Source organism: Trichechus manatus, unplaced genomic scaffold (assembly GCF_000243295.1).
Source record: "Trichechus manatus latirostris isolate Lorelei unplaced genomic scaffold, TriManLat1.0 scaffold00109, whole genome shotgun sequence".
Taxonomy (NCBI): domain Eukaryota; kingdom Metazoa; phylum Chordata; class Mammalia; order Sirenia; family Trichechidae; genus Trichechus; species Trichechus manatus.
The window spans coordinates 444,647-461,151 of NW_004444045.1; the positions used below are offsets into that span (position 1 = coordinate 444,647).

The 16,505-nt window shown below is 39.9% G+C and overlaps 1 long non-coding RNA gene across 2 annotated transcripts; it reads right to left on the bottom strand.

Annotated features, from left to right (window-relative positions):
* Positions 1-3,230: 3,230 nt before the first annotated feature.
* Positions 3,231-15,230, bottom strand: LOC111821835 (uncharacterized). 2 transcript variants are annotated; one of them, XR_002825170.1, is made up of 3 exons: positions 15,023-15,230; positions 13,757-13,931; positions 3,231-4,173 (listed from the first exon to the last, which is right to left on the bottom strand). It is a non-coding gene; the product is annotated as an uncharacterized LOC111821835 (long non-coding RNA). The 2 variants fall into 2 exon arrangements; XR_002825171.1 differs by lacking the exon at positions 3,231-4,173 and adding an exon at positions 13,432-13,664.
* Positions 15,231-16,505: the final 1,275 nt, after the last annotated feature.

Below are 16,505 nucleotides of genomic sequence, written 5' to 3' on the forward strand. Positions count from 1 at the left end.
CCTTATTCTGAGGGCCAGAAGTCTGTGTACCTTCAGCTTAATTTATCTTACTCTTATATCTGTGACATAGTGAGTAATTTGGAAAATTTGAATAAACTGACATCTCCCTTTGTTTTTCTCTGAGGTTGCTCAGTGGCTGTGGTCCATGTGGCAACATGGCTGTCTTTCTAATGTGTGTGTGTGTGTGTGTGTGTGTGTGTGTGTGTGTACATATCATGCTTATTGAAGTTTTGGGGAAGAGGAGGAGGGTTTACATTGCAGCAATGAAAATATTTAAAAATGAATCTTTGACACCCGTGTTTTTAAAAGTCTTTCTGGCTTGTTGTCCCCAGAAATTCATTATTGGCCACATTTCTGCAGACTGTAATCTACATTCTTGCTAAAAACTCACGTTGCTTTTTGATGGTATAGTATTAAAAGCCTGTGCTATCTAACCCTAACATTATAACATTATCAATTTCTTCTCTCTCTCCAAAAAAAAAAAAAAAAAAAAAAATCTTATAAAGAGTATAAATTTCTGAGTATTTAATGCCCTAAAGAGTATAGAGTGGAACATGAAGGCACTAGAATGATCCTATTATCTACCAGTGCCTCTTAGATAGATGCTTGACTCTCAAGAGCCATGTAACTAAAAAAATAAAATCTATTAGGGTAGGCCAAGTGCTGGAACAAACAGACCTCCAAGGGTAGAATGGTTTTAAACAATCAAAATGTATTTCTTGCTCACGTAACAGGTGGGTGGTAGAACAGCTCAGTGGGGTGGCCTTCTTCCCCATAATAATTCTGGGACCCAGGCTTTCAGGATCTGCTACTCCAACTCATGACTTTCAAGATTGCCCTGGAGGTCACTTCCACTCCATCTCTTTTTTGTTCCCTCAAGCCGATTCCAGCTCATCATGACCCTGCATGACAGAGTAGAACTGCCCCATAGGGTTTCCTAGGCTGTAATCTTTATGAGAGCAGACCATCAGGTCTTTTCTCCTATGGAGCCTCTGGTGGGTTCCAACCAAGGACCTTTTGGTTAGCAGCCAGGTGCTTAACCATTGCGCCACCAGGACTCCTTCCACTCCATCATGTATTTTGTAGATGAAGAAACTGAAGAGTTTGAGTCCCTAGAAATTGGAGCAATGTTTACCCACCCATGAGGATAGTCACTCTTGTTTCCACAATATGTGGACAATGATAACAGCTAATATTTATTCAGTGTGTTCCATGTATCATGCATTAGACCAATATTTTTTAAAATATCCTCTCATTAAATTACTTATCCAGAGATTAGATTATTTATCCAAGGTCACATATCTAGTAAATTTTGGAAATGAGATTCAAATCCTGGTCTACCTGATTTCAAAATCTAGTGCTCATATTTTTTATGCTGTACTAATGTGGTAGCACTGGCACACTTCAATGGGTAGAGCAGAAAACAGGGACAAGCCCAGATGTTCCTCTTTATGTTTCTCAACTTCTTTTTTAGCAGCACCAAGGAGAAGTGCCTGAAATCAGGAAGACTTGAGGTTCTGAGTAATCTCCTGGGTCATCACACTATCCTTATTGTCTAGAATCTTGATTATTCATTGTCTAAAATCTAGGTTATTTCAATCATTCTCAAGAATTCCAGTACCATTCGTATAAAGATGACTCCCAAATATTTATCTTCATCCCAAATCTTTCATCTCAGCTTTGACTCACGTTTCCAACTGCCTACTCCATTCTTCTTGTTGTTAGGTGCTGTCCAGTCGATTCTCACTCATAGCGGCTATGTACAACAGAACAAAATACTGGCCAGTCCTGTGCCATCCTCACAATCATTGCTATGTTTGAGCCCATTGTTGCAGCCACTGTGTCAGTCCATCTCATGGAGGGTCTTCTTTTTCGCTGACCCTCTACTTTACCAAGCAACACTACCATGTGCACCCCAAATTCAACATGTCCCCAGACTGAAGGCACTGTCTTCATAGCCTCAGACCTGCTCATTCCTCAGGCATGTTAGTCAGCAGCACACTGGCTTTGATTTGTTCCCCAAGGCGTGGGTGCTGGATATTTGTTTTTCCACTACTGTTCACATCTTAGAGATTGAATAGATTCTCAACTATTTTGCATGTTTTCTAGACAGTCCAAATGTCATCAGTATTGCCAGTAGGGTTAAGAAACTATTCTGAGATGGTGATGATGGTTATCTCAAGGAAGCACCCGCCACGTGCAGACTTCTTTTCTTCTCACTTTCTATTTGACACTGAGGAAGCTGGGGAGAAATTTTAAATCACACTATCCTCAGGACTCAGGTATGACCTGAGTCAAGTACACCCACTCGTGGAGACACATTCACTTGTGAAAATTACCATGTGGGCCACATGCATACCTTCTCCTACTGTCTCAAGTTCCTCTGTGTTCCACCTATTCTCCAGGAACACCTTTTCTCTCCCCTCCTCCTTCCACCTTTCAGCTGACCCGAATGCAGAAAAGAGCTCAACAAATCAGAGCCCCTCCTCCACAAGGGTTCTCCTGAGAGTTTGTAGGAAGATGCTGCTTGTTCTTAGTAAGCTTGGCCCATGGAAACACAGGAACCTCTCCAAGATGGTTTATGTCCAAAGAAAACCCAAGCTACTTGCTACAGACCTTGGACCTAGTTAGAGGGAGGCTGGAAGACAAACTGGAACTGATTAATAATTAAAAAAGAAACAAAAAAGCCCAAGACATCCTGGCATAAAGAATAATGTGAAAACGGGAATGGATGATGAAAGACTTTAAATTCTTATTTGCCACTGTCTTTTCATGCTTTGCTCAAAATCATTTTCACTATTAAAAATGTGGAGGGAAATATTTATATCTGTCAATTAGTGTTCCCCTGTGTATGCCAGGCACTGCTGCTATTCTTTACATAAATCTTGTAAGGTAGGTATTATATGTATTTTACAGATGAGGAAATTGACCTCAGAGAGACAAATTGACAGGCTTAGTGACTTAAATGTATAAGGATATTTTCCCCCCATGTTTTAGTATCTGTAGGCACAGACCTAGGGCAAAGGAACATGGCTGCCTTGTACACTCTGTATCCCCAGAGCTAGCACGATTCCTGATACAAAGTAGGGAGTCGGTAAATGTTTGTTGAATAAAGGAATGGATGGAACTGTAAAGTGATGATAACGATGATCTCTCCTACCTAGGAGTTGTATAAACTTGGAACAGGTCAGGTTATAATGTGGTAGCAAACAACCCCAAAGTTTCAGCAGTTCAAAGGTTTCTTTTTTTATTTTTGCTTTGTGTTCATCACAGGCTGAGAAAGAGGCTGTGCTCATTCAAGTCATTAAGAGATCCAGGCTAATGGAGCTGACCCATCTTGAATGTTGCTGGTTGCACTATAATTAAGTGCTTAGAACTGGAAGAGACAGACACCCATCTCTTTTGCCCACAACTCATTGGCCAGAACTATCCACCAGGCACCACCTAAACACAAGGAAGCCAGACAGTGCAATTCTACTACGTTCTTGGCAAGTGGTAGATCCAAAAATATTTGGCAAACACCACTGATGACCTCTGTAGGAGGTAGAGGTCAAATGAGATGGTTTGTATAAAAGTACTTTCATCATGAGAGGCAATTGGTGGTTATTGGTGATTATTAGGCCTCGCAAGGCTTGAAGTCATTGTGTTTGCTCCTCTATCTGCTTCTTAGCAGGAATTCATCCTGGGCAATGACATAAAGGCTCTGGGGTCTGGTCAGAGGGAATTTCAGGTCCAATCATAACTCCTTAAAAAATGTCAGGGTGATTTTCTGACCAGGTACATTTCTGAACCTGCTAGTCCTGTAGGATTCCCAGCCATATGTAGATTGCTTAGCAGGCTAATCTCTGAGCAATGGGATGGATGCTTTAAGAGTCTCAATACCTTGATCATCTTGGGCTTATCCTAACTCTTAAATAGTGAAAAAGGTTGTCCTAATCTCTTTCTTTACCAAAAATACTGCAGGGTCCTCTGGTTTGGACAGTTGAGTCTCTGTGGTTAGGGACCATGCAGTGGAGATTTGAGCTCCACTGGGATGATTACTGGGCTCAGTGGGCAGTGGCAGAACCTTCCATTATGATTTCCATCATCTAATATGGGCCAGTGGTGCAAGTCAGCTAGAAAGCGACCAGGTGATGTTCCTTTCCATGCTTTCTGGCTGATGTTTGTAGGTTTCTGGAAAACAAGCCAAATGGAATCCATAAGTTCATGCCCTAACTGTAAAATCTCCAGTGCACACAAGAGTAGCAAGTAAGCATACACCTCCAATGCACAGTGAAATTATTTTTAGTTGTCTTGTCATTGCAGACTTGAAGTGTTAGAAGCCACTCTGCCACTAGATGAAAGTCTAATCCAGTGTCCTTTATGAAGTATAATAAACAGACGGGCACATCCCATTCATTCTTTATTTCTCTAAACCACAAGAAGGTGCCTGCCTTGGGTTGAAGTGTAGAGATTAAAGCCAAATTTCCCAATAACTGAGTTCCTCCAGATGTTTATCATTGGCTGCATCTGGGAGTATAAGGGGAATTTCCTTCTTCAGGCATCTCATGGGGATATGAGTGGGCTGGGGGTGGGCTGTGGAATGAAATTATGGGAAACATGTACAGGATTCTGTATAGCCCGGTAGACAAGGATCATCTTGGCTATTATCTTGGTTTTCCTCTATATCACCCCTAAAATGATTGCCGTATTTTAACAAAAATTACAGGCACCTTCTGTTTGTTTGCTGGCCAGGCCCTTCCCCCATGAGGTATTTTCGTAAGCACGCTATGCTAGTTTTTCTTATAGCAACATGTGGAAGAGGATTGGCATGGTGGCACTTGTGAGCATGCCTAGCAGAGGGTGGGTGCAGCTGGCAAACAAACTCGGAAGGCACGTGTTATTTGAATAAATAAGGTAATATGTTTATCAGACAGCTTGTATAGACTCAGGAATGTAGGAATTATTTCTAATTTCCTTGTCTACACACTGAGAAACCAAGTATCTTTAAAAAAGTCTAGTACTATATTGGCTAAGAGCATGGGCTTTGGACTAAGAAAGAGCCACTAATTATCTGTGTGACCTTAGTCATGTTGCTTAACATCTGAGATTCAGTTTCTTGACTTGAAAAGTAGGGATAATAATAATGCTCACTTCTAAGGGAATTTATATAAGGATAAGGTAAGATTACATATGTAAAGCATTTAGCACAGTATCTGGCACAATAACAACAAAAAAAACTAAACCCATTGCTGTCGATTCCGACTCGTAACAACCCTATAGGATGCAGTAGAACTGCTCAATAGGGTTTCCAAGAAGCTACTGGTGGATTTGAACTGCCCACCTTTTGATTAGCAGCTATAGCTCTTAACCACTGGGCTACCAAAGCTCAGTACTCAATAAATATTTTAAAAATTCCTAAATTGGGCTGTGTGTGAAGGCACCCCATCATTATAAGTTGTTGGGTTTTCTACATATATGTATGGTGACCAAGTGTACCTTTAGCATCAAATAATCACTTAAATTTATTTTGATATCTCAGAGTATATGTAGTATAGTGAAGAATGTAACTAGTCTCTAGAAATCATTAGCATCAAATAATCACTTACAAAAGTTTTTGGTGTCTCAGTATATGTGGTATAGTGGGGAACGTAAATAGTCTCTATTCTAGACACAGTACAAAAGCACTGTGGATTACATTCTCAATATTGTTAAACATGCGGCTATTAAATAGGCAAAACTAACCTATGCTGTTAGAAGTCAGGTTAGTGGTTACCTTGGGTGGGGAGTAGTGACTAGAAGGGACACAGGGAGGTGGGCTTATAAAGTATGGGTTATGTTTTGTTTCTTGATCTAAGACTAATTATATGGGTTGCTTACTTTTTGACAAATTCATTTAGGTGTACACTTACGGTAGGTACATTTTTCTTTATATTATGCTTTAATACAGAGTTAAAACTATTAAGCTATGGTCATCAAACTAATCTTGTAAGATAACCAACACTTAAAATCCTGCTACAAGGAAATGGTAACCATATTTCCTCCTAATTTCCTCAGATAACACCCTGCCTTCCATAAGTGGGAAGCAAGGTATTTTGGACATTTAAATTTTATGTTCCTCTTTATCCTGTGTGTTGTTGTTGTGTGCTGTCAAGGCGATTCTGACTCATAGCAACCCTATATGACAAAGTAGAACTGCCCCATAGGGTTTGCTAGGCTGTAATCTTTTTTTTCCTAAATTTTGTTTATTTTATTGTTGTTATTGAGAATATACACAGCAAAACATACACCAATTCAACAGTTTCTACATGTATAGTTCAGTGACGTTCATTACATTCTTCTAGTTGTGCAATCATTCTCATCCTCCTATTCTGAGTTGTTCCCCCCTCATTAACAGAAACTCACTACCGCCTAAGGTTCCTATCTAATCTTTGGAGTTGCTGTTGTCAGTTTGATCCTATATAGATAGTTCTTAAAAGAACATAAGGCTCAAGGTCAGCCTTTTTTTATCGCATGCATATACCCATTGCCGTCGAGTCAATTCCAACGAATGGCTGGTGGATTTGAACTGCCAACCTTTTTAGCAGCCAAACTCTTAACCACTACACCACCAGCGCTCTTCCTTTTTTACTAGTTAAGCTAAACTAAACTATCGTTTGGTTTTAGGATGACTGCAGGGAATATTTTTGGTTTAAGGCTTAAAGATTATCTCAGGGGATTAGTTTCAGGGGTTCATCCACCCTTCATGGATCCAGAAAGTCTGGAGTCCATAAGAATTTGAAATTCTGTTCTTCATTTTCCCCCTTTTGATCAGGATTCTGCTATGGAATCTTTGATCAAAATGTTTAGTATGGTAGCCGGGCACCATTTAATTCTTCTGGTCTCATGACAAAGGAGGCAGTTGTTCATGGAGGCAATTAGCGACATATTCTATATCCTCCTCCTAGTCCCGACTCTCCTTCCTCTGTTATTCCGGTGAATGGAGATCAATTGTTGTGCCTTGGATGGCCACTTGCAAGCTTTTAAGACCCCAGGCATTACACAATAAAACTCGGAGGTAGAACAGAAGCATTAAACACATCATTAGGCCAATTATCTGGGATGTCCCATGAAACCATGACCCTAAACCTCCAAACCAAGGAACCAAATCCGAAGAGGTGTTTGATTGTATATAAGCAGCCTCACCTATAATCTTTATGGGAGCAGGTCGCCAGGTGTTTGCTCCCACAGGGCCACTGGTATGTTTGAATAGCTGATCTTTCCGTTAGCAGCCTAGCGCTTAGCCATTGTGCCACCAGGTCTCCTTTATCTTGTTTACCTGGTGCCATCGAGCTGATTCCAACTCATAGCGACCCTATAGGACAGAATAGAACTGCCCCGTAGAGTTTCTAAGGAGTGGCTGTTGGATTCGAACTGTCGACCTTTTGGTCAGCAGCTGAGCTCTTAACCACTTTGCCACCAGGGTTATCCTGTTTAGTGGTTATAAATTTAAATTCCATCTTGTATGAAATTTATATTTCTACTTCTGTTTTCTTTTTGTTTACATATGCCTAGTATTGATTTGCCTATCCCCATTTTATACATAAATTTTAAATAGTATTGATAATAATAGTGATAAATTAATGAAATACCTCTGTACCTACTACCCGTTTTTGGAATTAGAACATTCACAGTACATTTAAAGCCCTCTGTATGTCCCTCCCTGAACTAGTCTCCCTCTCTCCTATCTGTTCTTTATAGCTATGTATCACTAAATAATATATTATTTAGTTTTTATCTGGCTTGTAATTTTATGGTTCAGTTATACCAGATAATGTCAAGTGTTTTCTAAAATGCTTCTACCAATTTACACTCTCATCATTAGTATTTCAAAGTTCCTGTTGCCTCCCATCTTCACTGACAGTTAATATTGTCAGATTTCTTAATCTTTCCCAATTTAGCAGGTGCAAAGGGATAGCCCATTGTGATTTTTTATTTGATTTTCCCTAATTATCTATGAGGTTGAGAATTTCTTCCACCTAAATGTTTATTTGCTATTACTGTTTCATTTTCTGTTAAAATGTTTGTAGGCTTTTTATCTGATATTTTTGGGGGTTGTTTGTACTTTATTGATATGTAGGAATGCTTTTATATTATGTATTATATAATATATACTCTGTATTATAGGGAGGCCTGGTGGCGCAGTGGTTAAGAGCTGGTCAGCAGTTCAAATCTACCAGCTGCTCCTTGGAAACCCTATGGGGCAGTTCTACTCTGTCCTATAAGGTCGCTGTGAGTCAGAAATGACTTGATGACACATAGCAACGTCTTCTTTCTTGATTTATTCCCAAGTTTTGGTGGTGTACATTCTGAGAGAGGGTGAGTGTAAGGTACATCTTTAGAGACTTTGTGTGTCTGAAAATGTTTTTATTCCACCTTTATGTTTCGTTGGTAACTTGACTGAGTGAAAAAATTCTTGGTTCGAAGTAATTTTCCTTCGGAATTTTGAAGACATTTCTTCATTATCTTCTAATTTCCAGTGTGGCTATTGAGAAGCTTTATATTTTGATTCATGATCTTGACCTTGTGGTCTATGTTTTATGGAAACTTTTAGAGCCTTTGTGTTCTTTGTGCCCTAATGTTTTACAACATTGGTCTGGAGCTATGTCCACACCTTGTCCTGGGCTTTCTATGGACCCTTTCAACATGGAAACTCATATGCTTCACTTCTGGGAAGTTTTGTTGCTTATTTCTTTATTTTCCCTGCTCCGTTTTTTTTGTGTTTGTCTGCAGTTCTCACTATTCAGACCTGGTCTTCTAATTTTCTTATCTCTTCTCTTCTGTCATCCATTTCTTTGTCTTTTTATTCTGCTTTGTGGGAGAGCTCCTCATTTTTACCTTCCTGCCCTTCTTTTCATATCTGCTCACATATTTTTAATTACTAAGGGATCTTCTTTTTCCTCAACGTAGTCTTCTTGTTTTTGTTTCATAGATGACATTGCTCTTCTTATTTCTCTGAGGATATTAATAATAGTTTTTAAGATTTTTCTTCTCCCTGCAAGTCTCCATTTCCTACAAGTTACTTTTTATTACTTTTACCTGTTTGTTTTAGGTTCTGCCTTTTCCATCATGGGGTACACTAACTTAGAACCATTTCATATCAGGAGGTACATTGACATGGAACCATTTCATATCAGGGGTGCACTTACTTAGCTCCCCATTGAATGCCAAGTCTCAGCTCCTCTCTCCCAATTTTCAGAGCACCCAAGCCTTAGTTACCCAACAGCAGTGCTAATTTGGGGTATATGTAGGTGCCTTCAATACAATTTCTCTCATTAATCCTTTTTTTCCTTACTTGTATGTTGCTTATGCTCCCAACCCAAGGTTTAAATCTCTAATTTTCTTTATTTTCCTTTTCTTTTTTGGCCTTTGAATATTTCCCTTATTTTCTAGTATGCCCTGCATACATTATCATTATAACTGTTGTTTGTTATATCTGAAAACTAGTTACAATTTATTGGAAGATCATGTAGTCTGCCATACTGCAGCCTACTTCAAATTTTCACTTTTCTCTGTCACTTTGTTCTAACTCTACTTCTTGTAAAATTCATATCTAGGTTTTGTTTTTAACCTATTTTTAGAGTTTTTGTCTTTAAACAGGTGAATTCAGTCCATTCACATTTTGTGCAATGAGTGATAGTTTTTATTTTGTTTCATTTTCCTCTGTGCTTATTACTTATCTTAGATTGCTGTTTCTTCTCTTGCCCTTTCCTTAATATTCTTCTGGTTCCATCAAGTTTATCATTTAATATTGTTCTTGCCAATATTCCCATCCTATTTAAAGCTGACCACCCCTTTGATTGTGTTCTTAATTAGACAAATACAGCTCAATTGTTATTTTTAAAATAAGATACAACTATTTCCACTTTCAAGACACAATGTTTTCTCCACTATAACGCTCCTTTCTTCCTCTTTCTTCCTTCTAGCCCCATAATGTGTGCCCTGTCCTCTCCCCTCCTCCTCCTCTGGATGGAATGCTTTAATCCCATCTGTCGCCTTAGTACTTCCTACACCTCAGATGTCTGCATCTTTCTGTGTTTAGAACTTACTAGAGATCCCCTTATAGTATATGCTTTTTAAAAATTAATTTTAAATTATAAAATATAACACATAAACAGAAAAGTATGTAAGTTTTATTACAAATATATGTTACATATGCATGTTCAGTATGATAAACCAAAAATTCATACCCACTGCTGTCAAGTTGATGCCGACTCATAGACGCTCTATAGGGCAGAGTAGAACTGCCCAGTAGGGTTTCCAAGGCTATAAATCCTTACGGAAATAGACTGCTAAATCCTTCTCCCGAAGAGCTGCTGGTGGATTCGAACTGCTGACCTTTCAGTTAGCAACCGAGCACTTTAAGTTCAATATGATACGTAATTATAAAACAAACAGTGGTATAATTAACATCCAGATCAATATTAAATGTACATTAGACCTTTTCAGTCTATGCTTTATGTATTTTAACCTCTCCTGCTTAATTCTTCATCTTTTTGTCTCTGGATGTTACACTCTGAATAATTTTCTTCTGATTTATCTTTCAGTTTACTAATTTTCTTTTCGGTTTTTACTAATTTGCTGTTAAACGCATCCACTGAGTTTATAAAAACCAGTAATTTTGGTTATTATTATGTTTTTATTTCTAAAAATTCTACTTGCTTCTTTTTCAAACATTCTATACCATGTTTTATAGTTCCTGTTTTCTTCCCATTTACATTGTCGTTATTTCTTTGAACATGATAAGCGTAGTTGTTTTATAGTTTGTGTCTGATCATTTCAATATGAAAATCTTTGTGTGTTTGTTTGAATTGTCTGTTATTTCTTCTAGTTCTTCCTTTTGGAGTTTGCTTTCCATTTGTGTCAAATTATCTTCAGTTGTGTGCAGTCATTGTGCTTGAAGAATTATTTGTAGATATAAATCGTGACCTAGGATGAGGCACCTTGATTCTAAAAGCATTTGCCTTTCTTTCTGTCTGGCAAAAGGAGTTGCTACCAATCTAGAACTCAAACCAAGTTCAAAGCTTGAAAGTCACTGACCAGTCAGGCATTTGGTACCAGTCCATAACGCCATTCAAGAGCTGGTTCATTTCTGGTTTATCCTCACCCGTAAGTGTGTATGGCTTTGGACAGAGTCCCAGCATATTGAGGGGAGGATCTTCTGTTAGATCCCCATCTCATGGAGGCTTTTGTTTTAGATTTCTGTCCCCCTCACACTGTGAACCCATCAACACAAAAGCTGAAAGTTTCCTAGATTGGTAAATGCTCTAAGGACAAAAGCAGCTTATTTACCTATCAGATTCCTGTTTTTCCTTCAGTCATGAACTGCTGATTTTCGACACTCTTGTCAAGTCTCTAATGCTTTTGAGATAACTTAAAAAATATTTTTTCATTTTTTAAAAACTTATCTATCATGGTATTGCTAATCTGAATAACCAAACCTATTGCAGGAAGTCCTCTCCTTTCTATTTTAAACGTTCTCATTTACCAATCATAGTCTATTTCCAGACAACATATCTTGTAGATTTGATTACACATACACATATCCGTGTTCATTGCTCACCATAGTTTCCTCTTCCCCCAGCTTTAGGCCTTTTCTGGTTCATTTGTTGCTTGGTTAGACTCTTTTTCTAAGTGTTTTTTCTTTTTAAAATCTGGATGGAGCATTTAAGTGATAATATTTTCTGTGTTCTTACATGATCTCAAATCTTTTTTTCTCTAAAAGACAAATGTTATTACAGCTGGAAAAGCATTCTTGGATTGAGGTCCTTTACTCTGAAGTCTGCAGATTCTAGTCCCCTGTTTTCTAGCTTGTAGCATAAACCAAACCTACTGATTTCGAGTCAATTCTGACTCATAGCGACCCTGTAGGACAGAGTAGAACTGCTCCATAGGTTTCCTAGGATGTAATCTTTATGGAAGCAGGGAGTGGCTGGTGGGTTCAAACTGCCAGTCTTTAAGTTAGCAGCCGAGGGCTTAACTGCTGCACCACCAGGGCTCTTTTGCTTGTAGCATAGCACAAGCAAATTTCGATGCCGTTAAGATGTTTTTCCCCCTTTGCAGATAACTGGTTTTTTTTTTTTGTTTTGTTTTTTCTTCCTGGAAGCTAGTAAAAATTTTCTTTTAGTTCTTAGAACTTTACTAAAATACGCCCAGGTATGGACCTGTTCTCATGAGTCTCGCCTGGAACTGCACAAGCAGACTGAGGTCTTTCCTCAGCTCAGGGAAAATGTACTGTGGAAATTGTTGAATTACTGCCTCGCCCCATCTGCTCCTTTTTCTTTTTTTTTGGAACATTTCTGTTATTTTTAAAAAATAAACTTTTGATTATGGAAAGTGTCAAAAATGCACAAATGTAGATGAAATAGTGTAATGAACTCACATGCCCCGTCATGTGCAGTGTCAACAGTGACCACCATTTTCTCATTCTCGTGTCATCTACTTGTGCCCTCCCCCATTCTTTTTGTGTGTTTGAGAATTTTAAGGCAAATCCCTGACGTTTCACCACTTCATTCATAAGAACATCAGTATGAATCTCATCCATAATATCACCACAATGCCATTATCACACCTTGTATCCAATACCCGACTTGAGGAAACGTTAATTTTTCACACATTGTTTCTTGGATCTATTTTCTGGGTCCCCTGTATTTTCCCACCATTTTCATCTCTGTTCTTTAAGATGGTCTTGATTTTCCAGGCCATTAATTTAGATTTGTACAGTGAATTCAGCTACTAAATGTTTCAGTGTGCAAATCATGTTTTCCAGCTGCAGGATTCTGGGATTTGAGACTCATTATTATTATTATTTTATTCAGGAGTCCAACTATCCCCTTCCTCAGCTCTATTTCACTGGTCTGTGTTCTGACAATTTAATCTCATCCTTCTCTTTCTGACTGCTGAGGCGCCTCAGGTGGGCACATAATTTCTCTCTGGGACACATGTCTTATTGATGGAATATCTTCTAATGGCAAAAATCCTACAGGCTGTGAAAGGAAAATGGTCTAAATTAGTGTTGGTTGAATCAGTGATGAATTTACAGCCAGGAGTTTGTGTATCGCATTCCATTCCTATTGTCCCCTGAACAGACTGAAGCAGTAATCAATTTTCACCTGAGCAACTGCTCTGAATTTTTATTTCTAACGACAGACCTTCCCAGGAAAAAGTGGTCTCTCCAGGATTTATTTTTAGTTGCTAGATGGGCTCTGCCAAGCTTGCTCTTGAAAAAAAAAAAAGCTTGGGTTGGAGGAATATTTGTCATGTATGGCAATTTAATGAAGGATGTGGTGATCCTATGGGGACGTATGGTGTGGGCATGTGTGTGTGTGCACCTGCACTTGTGGGGCGGGGGGAGGTCATAAGTGCCAACTGCACAACCGGAGGTTTAAAATAACTCTAAGGTTTTGAGAGGGTGTTTCTCAACTTTTTATTTTTCTGTTAAGCTCAGGCCTCTTTTCCTAGAGAAATAAAGAAATGCAAATAGACATCAACATTTACATGCAATTGGCTTCCTCGGGTTTCCAGAAGCTTCTGCATAGCTCGGAGGAGACAGTGCAGCTTTGGGAGCGGAAGGGAGGGGAGGCAAGGAGGCACAGTCCTCAGCATGAAAAGCATGCTGCCTGTGAACCACCGTTCCGGGCACTTGGCTGGGAGAGAGGGGGACTGGCTCAGATTTGTTGTCAACTCACTGTGTAATCCAGGGCGAACCACTTAAATTGTAAGATGGGCACAGTCTTACCTCGCTCAGAGGGTGGTCTTGAGGATTAATGGAGGCAAGGCAAATTGCGGAAGATCCTAAACACCATGCTTTTACTTCTACAGATAAAGAGCTGCATTCTGGACTTTCTTCCAATGGCCCCAGCATTCTGGACTTTTGGTGGCAATGCCAACTTTCAACCATGCACGGGGCATCTCTGTACAAAATTAATTCGGTGTTAGTATAGTATAGTATTTAGATGTTAATGCCATGTTTCCTTAAATGGGTCTCAGTGGAAGGCCCACCTTCAGCTCTGTGGATTTGCCCTGCGGGGGAAGAGGCATAGTGGGATTCATCGCTGCTAATGGAATAATTAATAGAATGTGTTTAAGACTGAGAATGGAGTGCTTAAGAAAACCCCTTACCCAAGTTACTGAAAATCAAGCCTGACTTTTCCAGAGCAGTGCCTGCGAGCTAAACTCGGTATTTTTAGTACCGCATTATCAGTCTTCAGCATGTGAGGAGGAGGGTGGGCGAAAAGGAAGGAGAAATGTGGGCATGGTGAGATAGGAAAGGAAACTATTAGAGAACAGTCCATTTAAAAATAGAGAGTGAAGAAAGTCAACTGACGTACGAGTTTTCCTCTTCAAGAGAAAAACCAGGTGTCTTCACTGCCCAGAAACCACAATATTATGACGTTTCTACCCAGTGCGGTGTAAAAGGCAGGAATGGATGTGACAATGCGTTTTCAACATGACTTCCTCCTTGGAAGCTGGGTGTTCCCAGGCAGTAATTTTCCAGATGGTGTGTTCTAAGTGAACATCACAGGGCCAGAGCATTTGGGGGAACTTGATCAAGAGAGAAACAGATAATAAATACACAGGAATTATTGATAATTGTTTTTTGGTGTGATGATAGCATTGTGGTTATGGTTTTGTTCACATCATGCCACTAACAGTTCTGGACTTTAGGGTACACAAGTAACGTCCAGATTTTTAAGAGTCGTAAGGGAGGAAAAATGTCATAATGTCTTGGATTTGCTTTAAAAACTATGGAATAGACTAACATTGTAAGAGCCATTTTGTGTAAGAGGTGTGATTAGAAATGACCTCTCTACCTGTCAGGAATATAAGAGTAATTAGAAAACAAGCACGTTATGTTTTAGCAAATGAACAGTAAAGCTACTTGAAAAAAATTTTCAAAATATACATTTTAATCTCCAAGATCAAGTGCCCCTAATAAGGCTGTCTTGGCTATGTTACTATCCGGTTAAGAGCAGACAATATTTAACTGGGTGGACAGACTTACTTTTTTCCCGTTCTGTCTGCTAGTCCGGAAGGAGATAAGCTGTTGCTGTGTAGGGTCATCGGTAGCGCTGTACAAGGGCAGCGTGCGTGGTTGTCCGCGGTGCCTGGCTCTTGTTAAATGAGGCATTTGCTTCATCATAAATTGTGAACCACCTCTCCCATTCTTCCCTCTTTCCTTCCAACACTGCAGCCTCTGGTCCGTGGGCGTTCCACAGGAGGCAGGAAGTGCACATTCATTCTGCAAATCACCACCCCAGCTGCAGGAGATGCAAAAAAGAATGATTAATTCAGCAAACGTCTTTGAGCACCAACTATCTAATAAGCAGGAGGGCCCTGTGCTTGATGTAAGGCTCTGCTGTCACCGTCTTGAAATTCTTAACAATTTTTAACGAGGAGCTCTGTGATTTCATTTTGCACTGGGCCCTGCAAATTGTTTAGCTGGTCCCCAGTGATGAACAAAACTGACACAGATGCTTTTTTTTTCAACTGACACATGTTCTTGACCTCTTGATTTGCTAAGATTAGATTTGGGCTAGCCCTGGAGAGCACAGAGTCCTGTGAGAGGAGATGCAGAGATGTACATGGGTCCAGCAGAGTGGGGGAAGAAGGAGGAAGGCGGAAACGTTCCCTGGGTGGCCGGGCACGTTTGGCTTGTAGACGCTCGGTAGGAGAAGTCCCTGTGTGGTGCAGACATTGCAATAGGCTGCTAACTGAAGGGTTGGAGGTTCAAGTCTACCTAGAGGTACCTCGGAAGAAAGTCCTGGTAATCTACTTCTGAAAAATCAGCTATTGAAAACCCTATGGAGCACATTTCTACTCTGACACACATGGGGTAGCCATGACTGGCCTCAACAGCAACTGGTTTGGGTTTGGTTTGCTAGCAGAAGCGAGAGTGATTGGGAGAAGATCGGGGGCTTCCAGGGAAAGGCATGCCATGAGCAGGGACATAGAGCTGCAGGTGGGAAGAGCTTCTGTGTGTGTTTGAAGCTGACCTCATGGTGTGATGGATACCATGTTACGAGAGAACAGACCAGTGAGGAGGGCAGGGACTCAGTCCTGGAAGAACTTGCTTGCCATAATATGGAATTCGAACTTTATCTTTGGGTCAATGGTACTCAACCCTGGCTACACATTAAAATCAGTTGGGGAATTTAAATAGTATACCAAGCCCCCAATTTCAGTTGAATCAGAATTTCAGATCAAGGCTAGGACATTGGTATTTTTTAAAGCAACTTTGATGATTCTAATATTTGGGTAGGGCTCAGAACAGCAGATTTAGGCAGCGGGGAGTCGAGGTGAGGTTACTATACTAATAAAACCATAGCGGGTATACTTGGCCATAGGTATATTTTAGAAGGCTGTAAAGGAGATAGTGGCACAGTGGTTAAGAGCTCGGCTACTAACCAAAAGATTGGCAGTGTGAATCCACCAGCCGTTCCTTGGAAACCCCATGGGGCAGTTCTGCTCTGTCCTGTAGGGTTGCT